At 28.5% G+C, this 6942-nt stretch overlaps 1 long non-coding RNA gene across 1 annotated transcript; it reads left to right on the plus strand.

Annotated features, from left to right (window-relative positions):
• Positions 1-2151: 2151 nt before the first annotated feature.
• On the plus strand, positions 2152-3426 carry LOC150035060 (uncharacterized). The gene is made up of 2 exons (XR_016530869.1): positions 2152-2365; positions 2885-3426. It is a non-coding gene; the product is annotated as an uncharacterized LOC150035060 (long non-coding RNA).
• Positions 3427-6942: the final 3516 nt, after the last annotated feature.

Below are 6942 nucleotides of genomic sequence, written 5' to 3' on the forward strand. Positions count from 1 at the left end.
TAAAATCTCTCCCACTTGCTTGATCGTTGTAAACGATCGTTGTTTCCTCCTCTCATCTACCAAATCTTATAGAGCCCATACCTCCTGGATTCTTACTCTGAGAATACCAAGGTTACTGAGTGGTGGTGTCCTCCTTGCTTCCTGTTTGTATAGAAGACCATTAAGTGGTGAGCGACAACGAGATTTGGTGGACGATAGTCTTGGTGTGCACAGTGACAACGAGAGTTGTTGGTTCTGATGAGAGCAAGAGATCAAAGAAGAGAAGTTCTTCAAGAGGTGTGCTTCTCAATCTTTTGTTACTTAATTCTGTAAAGCATGCCGTAATTTGTTAGTAAATGCATAACTTGTATGTTTGTTTGTGAATGTGGCTGTCATAATGAATTTTGAATGATCTTTCTTCCACTCATAGGTACTCTTGGATAAGAGTTCCTTCAATTGGAATTGCACGTTTTATGCCTGATCCCCCTACCATTATCTACTTTTTCCCCGGTTTTACATACATGATCAAAATTTGATGTTCATAACTACTTAAAAATAAAAATAAAAACATACCTCTCATCACTATTGAGAACTAGTGGCCCTTTGGTTGCCTATTTTTTCCACCAATTATTCCTATTAGGATTGATGTTCTAAATCTAGTTATCTAACAAAACTAGAGATATTTTATTTGATATTTAGAAAACATTAATTCAATCCAATAAACTAAGATCCAAGGTTATATGGTGTCACTTGAACAGTGTGTGGTTAACATATAGGTGGTTCATGTTCAAGTAATAACCTAAAAGGTCTGCAGTAAATGGATGTAGATTGGGTGCCTTATCCTGGTAACATTGCGTATACGACCCACTTTGTAATTGTTACATGAAATGTAAGTGTTACAAACAATATGAACCATATTGATCATGTAAAGACATGTGAGTGCGGGTATCCTATATAAAGAAGTTTATATATAGACCATACCACAAAATAATTAGTTTCTCTTTATAACACCATTACTTGAAGAAACTAATATTTAACTAGGATGACCATAGGAGACTTTACCTTAATCTTGAGTGAGTTGTGAACTCCTGTTTATAATGACAATCCTTTGATCTATATAGTTGAGAGTGACCATGATAGCTGACTCAATAAGCCTACCATTTTGACCATTTTGGGGATTCGTCTGATTAGGGAGTTAGGAACACAACTACACAAGATGGGATTTACTCATTCTCATTCCTTGGGAAAGTAGATAAATTGCTCCCTTAATAGCTGGCTCCAATTCTTGAACAATAAGGCCTCAACCTCTCATTGGCTTGAAAGGTGTTAGTTTATAGTTGGATTATAAACTGTTTGTTCATTAGAGGAATCAGTGGTACTTAAGGAGTTAGATGTAACTGTAGGGGTAAAACGGTATTTTGACTCAAATGTAGTTATGAGCATTTGTGAAGGGTCATCGCTCTGTTGATTGGTTATATCCATGGACACAAAAATATATCTATAGTGCGAAGAATGCAACTATTGATCTTTAGCGAATTGATCGTAGTTAATGAATATTGATTAATTGGATTAAAGAAGTTTAATAAATTAATCAAATATCATTGGAGCTTCTAATCTATAGGTCTATAAGGTCCTTTTGTTAGCTCACTATTGATAGTAATGAGGAATGATTTAAATTGTTCAAATCAAAAGAGGGAATTTTATATTAATCATATTAATATATAATGGTTAATTATAGATATGATCTATAATCCAAATCATGTAAGAGAGATATTTGAATAAGATTCAAATATTAATTAACATATAAATATGTGATATTTATATGCTAATTAACTCCATATTAAATATGATTTAATTAACTCCATATTAAATTGATTAATTAATGTTTAATTAATTGATTAAGAAATAATGGAGATGAGAGGTTAGTATAAATATATGATATTTATAATAATTAATTAAATGTATATTAGATATGATTTAATATATGGTTATTTAATTAATGTACCAATTAATTAAATAAAAGTTATTTAATTAATTAGTACTAAGGCTATAATGGGAAATGATTAACCATTATTTAATTAATTAGTACTAAGACTATAATGGGAAATGATTAACCATTCTCCATATAAATATATCCTTATAGCCCATTTAGGGCAAGGGGCTTTTATTACACAAAAATCTAGCCTCCAAGCTTCTACCTTCTCCCTAACTTTTCCCTAGAAACTCTCTACCCTTTTCCTCTTCAAAAGTTCTTAGAGATCACTCTTCTATGTTCTTTGAAATCCTAGGGAATAGCAAGGTAACTTTGTTGGTAGTGTCATTCTTCTTGAAGAAGTTCGAGATCGTTGATAATAATGGAAGAGGAAAACTAGAGGAATCAATAAAGGTGAGTTTTGATTTCTTCTCTTCTTCTTCTTTTCTAGCATGATTATGTTTTTTTTTTGTTTGAATGTTTATCCTAAAAATACATGTTTTATTTTATTGTTTTTGTTTCCATAAGAAATGAATGTCTAAATGCAAGGCACTCACACACTTCCACGGAAATTCGATTCCTTTAATTCCAACAGCTCTTAATCTTTCGCTAGCTCTGTTTATTCGTTCAATTTTTCTTTTTTCATAACTTGAAATGTTTGGTTAATCATAAACTTATCAGTTTTATAGATTTCTATTATATAAACATAACTATAATGCATTTATGTTTAAAAGTCATAAAAAGACGGCGAGATTTTATTTCCCTTAAGATTTGAATCTAAATATTTAAAAATAAAACTACGTTCTTATACCTAAAAAACTAATAGTTAAATCTTTATTTATTTTTGAAAAAATAATGGAATATTTATATATTATATATAAACGGTTTCATTCAACATTTTGTTCATATCTTCAATGGGTAAACGAGAGTTAGACCAAATTACAACGCATGGACTAGAGGAAGGTTTGGAAATGACAATGCATGGACTAGAAGAAAGTGGATTCAAGACTTAACCTTCCTCCCTCACTCGAATCAGTAAAGAAGAGGCTTCAATGTCGAAAATAGTTGCATATTAAGACTCATTATTCTTCAAGGATTCATGCAACAAAAGAAATATTCAGCAAGTGTTAAGATTCAATAACTGTGGGGAAATATTCAATGTTGTGCAAAATTCGAAAAGGTGTCGAGAAGGTCTATCGCTCTAAGCTGTCTAGAAAGTCTTTCTTCCCTTGAAGCTGTTTTGGTGGTGCCACTTAAAGAAGGTCGAGAAGCTCTTTCTTCTGTTGAAGGATTTTAGGGCATAACGTTTGGTTGGGCATGTGAGGGTAGATTAGACACTTTGTCAAAATGCATTGTTTACCATGTGATAGATGTTTAGGTAGAGTGTATTTGTTGTTTTTAAACGGTTTTAAAACCTGTAACCTTTAGAATTCCACATGAGGTAGTTTTGACAATTGTTAATCATTATTTTCTAATATTATAATCAACTTTGCCATTTTTACAATTTGAAGAACTTTTTGCTATTTTTTCAAATGAAAACTTAAATTTTTCTATTTGTCTGGTCAATCCTTTTTTAAAAACATATATAATAATATTAATACTAAGAGAAGCATGTAAGAGAAGTTTCTTGTGGTTATGAACTTTCTGAAACAGTTTTCTTTTCAAAACACACAAGTAAGGAAAGTTTCTTTGAAAATCTAAAAATTATTGTCCTTGTTAATGAAAGCAAGAATCACAAGAAGCTTCGAAAAAAAAGTATATTTGATATATACAGAACTATATATTTGATTTTTTTTAGAAATAAATCAGGGTATATTTGATAAGTGCATAAACATGATAATTTATATAATATATTGTCTTGTATACCGAATAATATATGTGATGTATGTTTACATTTTTCAGTATATTTGTAAACACAAAAAAAAAAAAAAAATGATATATGTGATGTACATTTACATCTTCAAGTATATTATTAGTATATTTGACATAGATTGAGATCTCAATAGAGAGGTAATGACTTTTCAACTAGAAATATGAAAAAAAAATGAAATCTATCCTAAAAAAAATATCCTAAAACAAGGGAAATAATTATTTGAAATAATGTACATTAAATGAATATTAACTAGAATTAATAAATAACAATAACAAAGTTAAAGTTAGAAAATCATGCTAATAAGGAAAGGATTAAATATCTAAAAAATTTATTGATGAGAGATAATATTATTAATAATATTTCAAAAAAAATAAAATAAAATCCATATATAATTAAGGGTTGTTTTCAAATATAGGAAAATTAGCTGACTTATTTTTAAATATAGTAAATTCTCACTATCTATCAGTGACAGGAATATTACTAATAGACATTGACATTTTGCCATAGTTGAAAATATTTCCTGCAGTTTTGTCATTAAAACAATTACCCTATAATTAATAGTATTTAAAAATATTATGAAACTAAAAGATGAAAGAGAATCTATGAAAAGATTAAGATTGTTCTAAAATGTTGCTAAAATCTAGTTATGAAATATTACTAAATTTTGGGATATTTGTGAAATATTAATTATATAGTAGACTAATTTCCTAAATTTTTCTGTAATAATTGAGAATTTCAACTATTATAATGGGAAGTTCAACATTGAGTGGGATACCAATCTACTCCACCCAAGACAAGAAGGGGGCACAAACACCCCTTAACAAATTATAGGGGCTAATTGATAAAATTAGAAGTTCGTGGGTGCAAATGTAAAAAACCACAAAATTTTGGGGGGTGATTGATCAAATTGAAAGTTTAAGGGTGTAATTATAATAAATCTCATAATTTAGAGGTAGTTTGTGCAATTTTCTAGAAAGAAAAAAACAATTTTGACCTAAACTTGTCCAATTATATCAATTTTTATCATAAACTTTCAAATTTATCAAATTGTACCTAAAACCTAATAAGTGTTGCAATCTTAACCTTAATCTTTAAAATGTGTTGCAATTTTAACCATCTAATAAATTTTTGCTCCAAATATTATTAAAAAAATTTGTATATGTATTCAACCAATTATAAAATATATGTACAACATGAAATCGATAAAATTTTAGAAAAACAACATTTAGAGTTTTTTTTTTTGAAAATTTAAAAGTTCGACAAAATTTTTTCGAATGTAAATTTTTTTCTTTGAAATGCCATGGTTAATTCACTTATTATGGTACTAAAATTAATGACTTATGAACAAACTTTACACTTTTTTTTTTGTTAAAAGCATTGAAAAAATTCGAGAAAATTGAATGAAGTTGTCATACTTATTTAAGTTTACGATCAAATTGATACAAATAGATAGTGAAAATTGAATATATAAAATAAGTAGAAGAAAAATGAAGGAAAAAAAAACAAGTTTAAGACCATGTAGCAAGGAAATGATATTAAATGGGAATGGAATTTTAAGGCCTCTCACTTTCATAAACCTCAAATAAAATTGAATACATTTTGCCCATTTTTCCAAGAATGATAACTACAAATTTCAACATTGATTGTGATAATTGAACCACTAGCATTTGATGTGTCTCCTTAGCCATCTTCTCTAACCCATAAGTCACTTCAATCTTTTATTGCATAGACAAAGTCTCCACCTATACCACATGGTTTTTTTGGCACATAGTATTATACTTCTATCTCTTCCAATAAAGCATTCTTTTTACAAAGATTCCTTCAACCATGATTTGACATTTTGTTCCTCCTATGGTGTTTTGGATTTTGAAGTGGTGATTTGCTTTCAAAAGTTTTCAAAATAGTTACTATAATGTTGGAAAGGTAAATTTGTAACTTATTAAAGTTTTCTATACAAGTATTACTTTCATTAATTGATTATCACTGTCAATATTTTTTAATAGTTATATTAAATCTAAATATCGAGTGTGAATATAATGAATATGTACTATAAGAATACTAGAAATTTTTTCTATAATTGCGGTGGATTTTCAACCATTTTTCAAATTACTATAATTACTCACAACTACATTATAAACGATTTTTTTTTTTTGCGACTAACATCTACGTTGTAATTATTGTTATTTAGTAGGTATTTATTATTTAGTTTTTTGATTTATTGAGACACTTACTATAGCTTGTTAGCAGATCATGTAGAGTGTATAATTGTCTTCAATTCAATATATATGAAAAGTGTGCCTCGACTAACCTTCGTTTAATTATTGAGTTTTTAGGTTTTTGTACGTTTGTTGTCATTATTGGTGTCAATCTAATAATCTACCATCACTAAAGCTTATGTTCTTTTCTATCTAATCTAATTAATGTTCCTGTAATTTCTTTTTAATCAGAGTTTGTAGTTATATTAGTCTGTAATCGTTTGTAGCCAATTTTGGATAATCTGTTGACTACAGTTACACAATTTTTATATACTGATGTGAGCCGAGCTCAACGTACCACAAGTGCCTAAGTCAAGTTATAGTAAAATGGTCAAAAGACCGAGTGTCGTCTTCTGGAGACTAAATGACCAGATTATACTTAACTAGTCTAAAATCGTTTCAATTTTATCTAAGAAATACTCCTGTAATGATATTTTGATTTTTGAAAGCAACTAAAACAAAAGTAAACAAGGATGAAATTCAAGAGATAGAGACATTCGAGGGTGATGATTTCCTTAGTTATTTCATTAAGTCATGCAAAGTATTTCTATGAATTATTATACTAAAGATATGTTCAAGTTTAGAAACTATGTTTGGATTTTAACTTCCAATAACAATCTTTTCTCATGCAAACCTAATTGATTACTAATTTCTTGAAATCAAATTAAGAAGCATGGCATGAATTAGGGTTAGTCATAATCATCTTTCATTAGTAACTTAACTATTCACATGATAGATCAACTAACAATCCAATATTCTAGATCTGGTTAAACATGCAATATTTCTAGTTGAATATTCAATCTAATATAAATATGATCAATAGATGTAATAAGTACAAGAATAGTAGAAAACAATTCATAACA

Source organism: Benincasa hispida, chromosome 7, assembly GCF_027475165.1.
Source record: "Benincasa hispida cultivar pf3 chromosome 7, pf3_genome.v1.1, whole genome shotgun sequence".
In the NCBI taxonomy this organism is placed as follows: domain Eukaryota; kingdom Viridiplantae; phylum Streptophyta; class Magnoliopsida; order Cucurbitales; family Cucurbitaceae; genus Benincasa; species Benincasa hispida.